The sequence below is a fragment of the Vombatus ursinus genome, unplaced genomic scaffold, assembly GCF_900497805.2.
Source record: "Vombatus ursinus unplaced genomic scaffold, bare-nosed wombat genome assembly UNPS02007883.1, whole genome shotgun sequence".
NCBI classification, from domain to species: Eukaryota; Metazoa; Chordata; class Mammalia; order Diprotodontia; family Vombatidae; genus Vombatus; species Vombatus ursinus.
Window position 1 is genome coordinate 329,704 of NW_020947661.1, and position 10,384 is coordinate 340,087.

General features: G+C 33.7%; 1 pseudogene; it reads left to right on the forward strand.

Annotated features, from left to right (window-relative positions):
• Positions 1–222: 222 nt before the first annotated feature.
• Positions 223–1,166, forward strand: LOC114034082 (annotated as a pseudogene).
• Positions 1,167–10,384: the final 9,218 nt, after the last annotated feature.

Here is a 10,384-nt window from a genome sequence, read left to right on the forward strand (position 1 = left end):
ATAAAAATTCGAAGGCAAAAAATTTATTCATCTCTGCTTTGCTTATGGGCAACCTGCCATGGTGCATAGGAGCAAAGTATTGGAGTAAGATCATACAATGCACATGTAGGAAGTAGTCAGTGAATGTTTCCTGAATACATCAATAGATATGTCCAAAACTTAATCATGTATTCTAATTTAATCTCCTTTTCTTCTATCTAATAGGTTTTCTTTCCAAGACAAATGTCTGGCAATAACTGCACTGCTGTGACAGAATTCATTCTTTTGGGGTTAACAGATGATCCAACCCTTCGTGTCATCCTCTTTGTGATATTCCTATGTGTCTACACAGTCACATTACTTGGTAACTTTAGCATAATAATATTGATCAGAAATAGCTCCCAACTTCACACCCCAATGTACCTTTTCCTCAGCCACTTGGCTTTTGTGGATATTGAAGTTTCCTCACCTGTCACCCCTCTCATGAACATGAACTTCCTTAGGGACATAACCTCAATCCCTCTGAGAGGCTGTATGGCCCAATTTTGTTCTACAGTCATCTTTGGGACAGCTGAGTGTTTTCTGCTGGCTGTGATGGCCTATGATCAGTATGTGGCCATCTGTTACCCCCTACTCTACTCCATCAACATGTCTACTAGGGTCTGCACTCTGTTCCTCATCACATCCTACCTGGGTGGTTGTGTGAATGCTTGGGTCTTTATTCGTTGCTTATTGAATCTGTCTTTTTGTGGATCCAATGAAATCAAACACTTTTTTGTGATTATTCACCACTTTTGAAGATTTCCTACTCTGAAGATAATCTTGCTGAAATTCTTCCTGCTATCTCTGCCGGATCAGTAATTATGACCACAGTGTTAATTATAATAATTTCTTATGCATACATCCTCTTCTCTGTCTTGAAGATAAACTCTACTAAGGGGAGATCCAAAGCTTTCTCAACTTGTACCTCCCACCTCACAGCAGTCACTCTGTTCTATGGGACCCTTACTTTAACTTACGTGATGCCTAAGTCTAGCTTCTCCACAGATGAGAATAAAGTGATTTCTGTTTTCTACACTGTAATGATCCCCATGTTCAGCCCTTTGATCTACAGTTTAAGGAACAATGAAGTAAAGGGAGCTCTAAGGAAACTGATGAGTAGGAAACAGTTTCATGAACTCAACTGAATACAAGTATTTTGTTTTAAAAAACATTATTATTTATTTTAAACATTCTCTTATTTTTAAATTTTGAATGTCAAATTCTCTCCCTCCCTCCCACTCCCTGTCTCACACACTGAGAAGGCAAGCAATATATTAATTATACCTTTGAAATCATGCAAAACATATTTTCATATTACCCATTTTTTTTAAAAAAAGCAAGAAAAATAAAGTTAAAGAATTGCACTTCAGTTTATCAGTTTTCTTCTTTTTTCACCGTAAGTCCTTTGAAATTACTTGGATCATTCTTCTGATCAGAGTAGCCATGTCTTTGAGAGTAAACATCATTGCAACATTGCTACTACTGTGCACAATTATTTCTGAGTTCTTACTTTACTTTATCTCAGTGTATATAGTTCTTGCCATGTTTTTATGAAACTACATCCCTCATCATTTCCCAAAGCACAGTAGTACTCCAACACAATCATATGCCACAGCTTGTTCAGCCATTTCCCAATTGATGAGCATACCCTCAATTTCCAATTCTTTGACACTGCAAAAATAGCTGCTATAAATATTTTTGTACATATAGGTCCTTTTCCTTTTCCTTTTCCTTTTATCTCTTTGGGGTGCAGACCTTGTAGTGGTATTGCTGGGTCAAAAGGCATGCACAATTCTATAGCCCTGTGGATATAGTTCCAAATTATTCTCCAGAATGATAGATCAGTTCACTATTCCACCAGCAGTTCATTAATATATCTATTATTCCATCATCCCCTCCAGCATTTGTCATTTTTGATAGGTGTGAAGAAGTACATCACAGTTGCTTAATTTGCATTTCTCTAATCAATTGTGATTTTTTCATTTGACATCAGATAGCTTTGATTTCTTCTTCTGAAAACTATTTATGTCCTATGACCATTTATCAATTGAAGAATGGCTCTTATTTTTTATAAATTTGACTCTGTTCTGTACTTAGTAATATTTGAGAAATGAGGCCTTTATCAAGGAAACTTGCTGTAAAAATTTTTTATCTTACTTTGTCTACAGTACCTTCTAGCATAATGTAGTTTCTCTGATTATCGCTTTTATTTAAGTCTATTTTTGCTTTTACTTTGTCTGTGATCATGATTACTACCCCTACCTTTTTCACTTCACCTGAAGCATATTAGATCCTGTTCCTGCCCTTTATTTTAACTCTGTGTGTTTGTTTCTGTTTCAAGTGTATCTCTTGTGAACAACATATTGTTGGGTTTTGGTTTTTGATCCATTCTGCTATCCAATTCCGTTTTATGGGTGAGCTCATGACATTCATGTTCATAGCTATGATTACTAACTATATATTTCACTTTATCCCATTTTCTTCTCTCTCTCTCTCTCTCTCTTTCTCTTTCTCTCTTTCTTTCTCTATCTCATCTATTTTGCTTATAATCACTGCTTCTCTTAATTCATTCTCTCTTTTTTCATTCTCATTTCTCTCTCTTATTCCAAAGCTACCAGGTCAAAGAGAAAATACTTCCAACAGCCAGAAAGAAACAATTCAAATATTGTGGAACACAAGATTTAGTGGCTTCCATGTTAAGGGAGTGAAGGGGTTAGAATATGGTATTTTTAAGGTGAAGGGGCTAGGATTACAACCAAGAACACCCTACCCAGAAAAACAGTAATAATCATTCAGAAAGAAAACAGGCAGTCAATGAAATAGAGGACTTCCAAGCATTCCTAATTAAAAGCTTAATGGAAAACGTGACATTCAAACAGAAAACTTAAGAGAAACATAAAGGGGCAGCTATGTGGTGCAATGGATAGAGTAATGGCCCTGGAGTTAGGAAGACCTGAGTTCAAATCTTGCCTCAGACTTTTCCTAGCTGTGTAAATCCTGGGCAAGTCACTTAACCTCAATTGCCTTTCAAAAAAACCATAATGGGAGCAGCTAGGTGGTGCAGTGGATAGAGAACTGGCCCTGGATTCAGGAGCACCTGAGTTCAAATCCTGCCTCAGACATATAATATTTACTATCTGTGTGACCCTGGGCAAGTCACTTAACCCCATTGCCTGGCCAAAAAAAATTTTTTTAAAAAAACAATAACAAAGAGAAACATAAAAAGGTAAACATGAAAGAGAAATCATAAGGGACATAAGAAAGTTAAACTGTTTATATTCCATTTCTATTTTTCTTGCTGGATCTAAGATATAAAGACAACTTTCCTTGACAACTGTTTGAAAGATGATGTCTAGGCTCTTTTTTGATCATGGCTTTCAGGTAGTCCAATATTCGTAAATTATATCTGGACCTTTTTTCCAGGTCAGTTGTTTTTCCTATGAGATAGTTCACATTTTCTTCTATTTTTCATTCTTCTAACTTTGTTTTATTGTTTCTCAATGTCTCATGGAGTCATCAGCTTCCACTCACCCAATTCTAGTAATTTTATTAATTCATTTATTTTGGTGAATATTTTCCAATTATATTTTGTTAAAAATCATTTAATATTTTATTTTTCCCTGTTATGTGTAAAAACAATTTTAAAATATTTATTTTTAAAACTTTGAGTTCCAAATTCTCTCTTTTTCCCCTTCCCCCCCAAGGCAAGCAATTTGATATAGTTTATGCACGTGTGGTCATGGAAACATTTCCATAATAATCATGTTGTGAAAGAAAACAGGCAAAAAAAAAAACCTCAAGAAGAAAAAGTAAAAAAAAGTCTCAATCTGTATTCAGACACCATCAGTTCTTTCTCTGAGGACAGATAGCATTCATCCCTCAGAGTTGTCTTGGAACATTGTTTAATTCTAATTTTTAAGGAATTATTTTCTTTAGTCAAGTTTCGTACCTCTTTTCCCATTTGGCCAAATCTACTTTGTAAGGAGTTCTTGTCTTCAGTCAATTTTTATATCTCTTTTTCCATTTGGCCAATTTTACTTTTTAAGGAGTTCTTACCTTCAGTGAATTTTTTAATCTCTCTTACTGTTTGGCCAATTCCATTTTGAAGGTGATATTTTCCTCAGTATTTTTGAGTTAGCAAAGAATTGGAAATTGAGGGGATGACCATCAATTGAGGAATGCCTGATCAAATTGTGGCATATGATCATGATAAAATACTATTGTACTCTAAGAAATGAGGAGCAAGATGCTTCCAGAAAAACCTGAGAAGACTTACATGAGCTGATGCAAAGTGAAGTGAATAGAACCAGGAGAATATTGCACATGGTAACAACAATATTGTAAAATGATCATCTGTGAATGACTTAGCTATTCTCAACAATACAATAATCCAAGCCAGTTTTGAAGGAATTATGATGAAAAATGCTATCCACCTCCAGAGAAAGAATGGATGGAGTCTGAATTTAGATTGAAGCACATTTTTTAACTTTCTTTATCATTCTTGGTTTTTTGGTCTGCATTTTCTTTTATAACATGGCTAATATGGAAAATTTTTTATTATCTATATCAAATTGCTTGCCTTCTCAAATCAGGGAAAGGAAAAGAAGGTAGAGGAAAAGCTATGGAAATAAACTTTTTTTTAAAAAGAATGTTAAAATTTTTTGTTTATGTGAAATTGAGAAAATAAAATAAAAATTAAATGTTAAAAAATCTTTTACAAGAATGAGGCAGTAAGGAAATATTATAAACAACTCAACAAGACCATGTAATTTAAAATTAAGTTATTTTAATGTACAGTTGAGCATATATGAGAAGAGTATAAAATATGTTGGGAAATATGGTTCAAAAATGAGAAATGAAAGAGTCCAAAGACTTGTGATATAATTGCCAGGTTCATAGAAAAGTATTTCATAAAACAGAAAAGATGGTGCATCTGGAGTAGCACCTTTGTATTTGAGCAAGCCACTGAATAGCAATCTAAGATTCAGATACAGTGCATCAACCAAATGAACAAAAAGAAAAGACTCTAAAGAGCTCTAGCCTTTAAGACTCCACCATATTTTCTCTGAAGATTTACTCACATCTTCTAGACCTTCCCAACTTTTATATTTTTCCAGTGTCTTCCTGGGGTCCTATCTATGGGATTGGATATTCTAATAACTCATAACTTGTCCAGCTCAAGAGTCCCTACCCATTGGATCCTCCATCTTGATTTCCTCCTTAACTTGACTCTCCCTCTAAAACATTATTCACATGAAAATTTTATTTAATATACTGAAAGCAAAATGCAAATATAAATGTGAGGTATAAAGCATATGATTGCCTAAGCTCTGATTTGTCCCACCATATTCTGTGACATGATAGCCGACCTCACCTGAAGGTTTTTTAAAGGAAGTCCTTTCAAGCTTCTCTGTTTCAAAAATAGAGGAGACAAGACCAAATTATCTTACCAAGCTACAGAACCTCTTTTCCCCTTGCATGACCAAGGAGTGAATGATATTTATCTCCTGACCTTTAGCTGACTCACAGCATCTGTCAAATGTCTTTTGGAAAATCTCTGTCATATATCATAAATGATCTTATATTCCAGGGAAATTTTATCAGGAGCCTTGAAAGATTGACAATACTGCCTTCACACATGGATGATTGTCCTCACTGTGAATAGTACCTTTGTTCCAGGATCTGCAGTTGCTAAACTGAATTTCGTAGATTGTGTTTTCAACCCCAGTTGTGTATATGTGTAATCAGTGTGGGTTATACCCTGACCAAAATGAATAAGATGAGGTGGTGAGAACCAATTTTCATACTTACTCAACATTATCACAACTACAATTGCCATAATTTGATCACAGAACAATTTTTGAGAGCTTCCATGGCAGGTCATATTAGTTAGGCTGTTGCTATCCAATCTTGTTTTACACTTTTTGAAAATCCTGGATAAACATAGACAAAGGAAAATAAATGAAGGCCCCTGAGATTTTGGAGAACTTCCCACAGAATTCATCTGTGTGTTTGTAATTTTCTCAATCCCAGTGGATTTCTAATAGTATTTCAATGGTGTAGGCTACATTTGGAGTTAAGGTGCTCAAGGGGTTATATCTTAGAGATGGGGATAGAATTCTGAGTCAGGGGAACAGATAGTATGCTAATTCAGCTGGAATTTGGAGTACGTGCCTGAGAATAAAGTGAAATAAATCTGTAAAGGGACACTGAATTCACATTGTACAGCACTCTTAATGTCAAGCTGAAGAATTCTTATTTTGTGCTCAAGGCAATAAGGGATATGTTCAAGGCTTAAGTAAGTAGATGACATGGTCATCCATGTGCTTTAGGAAGATTGTTTTACTAGGTTTTTGGAGGATGGCTTGGAGGAAAGTGAGACTGGAATTCTAATTAAGAGGCCTTTGCAATAATCCAAGGAAGAGGAGATATAATCCTAAGTTAGGGTGGCAGCTATATGAGGACACAATAGAAAATGTGACATATGTTGTGGATGTAGAAGTGGCAAGATTTGGCAACTGAATAGTTGGGAAAGGGAAGAGAAGGGTAGAGATTAATTTCAGGATTGTAAACCATCTACCTAGAAGGAAGGTGTGGTCCTGCACATAAATAAGAAATTATGGAGATAAGTGGTTTTAGATTGAAGGTTGGGGATGAAATGAGTTCTCTTTTAGACTTGTTGAGTTTGAAATGCCTTTGGGACATCCAGGTATAAATGTCCAACCATTGGTAATGTGTGGGTTGGAGTTTAGAGGTGTATTTGTAGATGTGGGATTCATTTGAATGGAGATGTTAGTGGCGGTGAAAGCTAATAAGCTCATTGAGAAGGTATAGAAAAAGATAAGAGGACCCAGGACAGATGCTGGGGCACAGGTATAATTAGAAGGCTACACCTGGATCATGTTCTGCCAAAGGAGGCTGAGAAGGAAAGGTCAGAAATACAGTAGGAGTACTAATACCAGGAGAGCTAGTGCCATGAAAAACCTTGAGAAGAAAATATCCAAGAACAATGGATGGTGTGTTGTTTCATATGTTTCAAAGAGGTCAAGAATCAATTAATCAACAAATATTTGCTGAGTACCTATTATTTTTCAGCCACTTTCCTAGGTGCTAATGATACAAATAAAAAGCTAAAACTATCCCTACCCTCTAGAAATTTAAATGGAGATTACAAAAATATTATTATTTTAAATTTAAGAAATTATTGGTAATTTTGTATAGTTTGATTAGTGTGATGTGGTCAAAAACAAGATTAAAATGGGTTAAATTAGGCAAAGATGGGATCTTACCAAATTCCTTTTATGATACAAATATGATACTGATACCTAAACCAGGAAGAGTAAAAACAGAGAAAGAAAATTATAGACCAATGTCATTAATGAATATGGATGCAAAAATCTTAAATAAAATATTAGTTAAAATATTATAACAATATATTACAAAGATTATACATTATGACCAAACAGCATTACAACGGGAATGCAAGAATAGTTTAACATTGGGAAAGCTGTGAACATAATTGATTATATCAATAACAAAATTTTTTTAAAATCATATTGCTATATCAATAGATGTAGAAAAATATTTTCCTAAAATACAATGCTCATTTCTATTAAAAACACTTGGAAGCGTAGGTATAAATGGATTTTTTCCTTAAATTTGTTTTTAAAAAAAACCCATTTATCTAAAACCACCAGCAAGCATTATTTGTGATGGGAATAAGCTAGAAGCCTTCCCAGTAAGATCAGATGTGGAACAAGGATGCTTACTGTCATCAATATTATGCGATATTTTATTGGAAATCCTAGCAATAGCAAAAAGAGAAAAAAAAAGAAACAGAAGAAATCAGAACAGGGAATGAGGTAATAAAACTGTCTCTTTTTTGTGGGTGATAGGATGACATACTTATAAAATCCCAAAGATCCAACTGAAAAGTTAGTTGAAGCAATAATTTTAGCAAAGTAGCAGCATATGAAATAAATCCACACAAATCATCAACATTCTGATATATCACAAACAAAACCCTGCAAGAAGAGATAGTAAGAGATACTCCATTTAATATAACTCTAGACGGTATAAATTACTTGGGAGTACACCTACCAAAAGAAACCCAGGAACTACATGAATCAAATGATTAAAAGAATCTTTATACAATTAAAATCAGATTGAAGAAATATTATATATAATATAATATATAATAAAATAATTGGAGAAGTATTAATTTCATGGGTATGGAGGGCCAATATAATAAAAATGACACTTTTACCTAAATTAATTTATATGTTCAATGCCATCCCTATTAAATTATCAAACAATATTTTACTGAATTTAAAAAATAAAAAAATGCATTTGGAAGAACAAAAAACCAAGAATATCAAAGGAACTAATACAAAATGTAAAGGAAAGAGGTTTAGCAGTACCAAATCTTAAACTATGTTATAAGGCAGTAATTATCAAAACTTTCTGGTGCTGACTAGGAAATAGAAAGGTAGATCAATGGAACAGAGTAGATAGATAACTTCAGCAGCAAATATAGTAAACTTGTATCTGAGAAGTGTAAAGACTTAAGATTTGGACGTAAGAATTATTGTTTGGTAAAAACTGTTGGAAAAATGAAAAAGAATATGGCAGAAATTGGGCATAGACCAATATCTTACACCATTTACCAAGATAAGATCAAAATGAATGCATGACCTAGATATAAAGAAAGATAATACAAGAAAATTTGAGGAACATGGAACCTATTACCTATCAGAATTATGGATAGGCAAACAATTTATGGAAAAACAAGATATAGAGAGCAGAGTAAGGTGCAATAGGGATAATTTTAATTATATTAAAGTAAAAGAAGTTTTTTTTTTAACAAATAAACCAAATATTGCCAAGACCTGAAGGAAAGCAAAAAATTGGGGGGAAAAATGTATGGATAGTTTCTCAGATAAAAGTCTCATATCTCAAATATAGAAAGAACTTTGACAAATCTATAAGAATACAAGTCATTCCACAATTGAGAAATTGTCTAAGGAGATGAACAGACACTTTTTAGATAAAGAAACCAAAACAAATTCATAGTAATATGTTAAAATGCTCTAAATCATTATTGATTAGGGAAATGCAAATTAAAACAACCTTGAGATATCATTTTACACCTATAAAGTTGGCTAAAACAATTGAAGGGAAAAGTGACAAATGTTGGAGAGGATGTGGAAAAATTGGGACTGTGTTTCATTGTTGGTGGAATTGTGAACTGATCCAATGATTTTGGAGAGCAATCTCAAATTACGTATAAAGAGTTATTAAACTGCTTATACCCTTTGACCTGCAATACCACTACTAGATCTATTTCCAAAGATGATTAAGGAGACAGGAAAAGAACCAATATGTTCTAAAATATTTACAGCAGCTCCCTTTGTGGTGGCAAAGAACTGGAAACTGTGGAGATGATTGTCAACTGGCTGAACAAGTTGTGGTATATGATTGTGATGGAACAGTACTGTGCTGTAAGAAATGATGAGCTCAGTGATTTTAGAAAAACATGGATAGGCTTGCACTAAGTAATGAAGATTAAACTGAGCAGAAGCAAGAGAACATTGTATACAATTACAATAATATTGTCTTAAGAACAACTTTGAGTGAATAAGTCATTTTGACTATCATAAGTATCCAAATTAACTACAAAAGACATAAGAAGGAAGACACTGTCTACATCCAAAAAAAGAATTGATAAATAGAAGTATTTACAGAATTATTTTACATATTATATACATATTTGTGCCTAATGATAGCCATGGAGGGGAGGGGGGGAGAAGGGAAGAAAAAAGAAGGAAAAAAAGAAATTTACATGATAATTTTATTATATATTTAAAGGGAATAGCAAGTTATACACAATGTATTTGCATTTTCATACGCAATCATATTTTTTATTATGCTATGTTAGGGAAATGCTTGTTTATTCCATAAATTAAAAATAAAATTAATTTTTTAAAAAAGTGACTAGGAGAGGAAGTGGATTTCATAAAGGTATATTTCCCACCCCCCCCCATCCCCAGTCCCCATGGCTGATTAGTAAAGGGAAGGGATATAGTGCGATAGCTGGAAAGGACTGTCAGGGCCAAATGAAAATTTTTGATGAATCTGAGCCCATTTGTAAAAAAAAAAAAAAGGAAGAAGATAAAATGATTAAGATAGATGAAAAAGATTAAGGATTAAAGCTTATTTTTCAAAAAGCAAAGCTTAAGATTGAAATAGGAGGATGAGATCAATGGAACAAATTGAAGGATTGGTGCTAGAAAAAAAGAAAAACTATCTGCTTTTCAGAGTTTGTTGCAAAGATAATAGGGGATGATACTGAGGCATTTGGAAT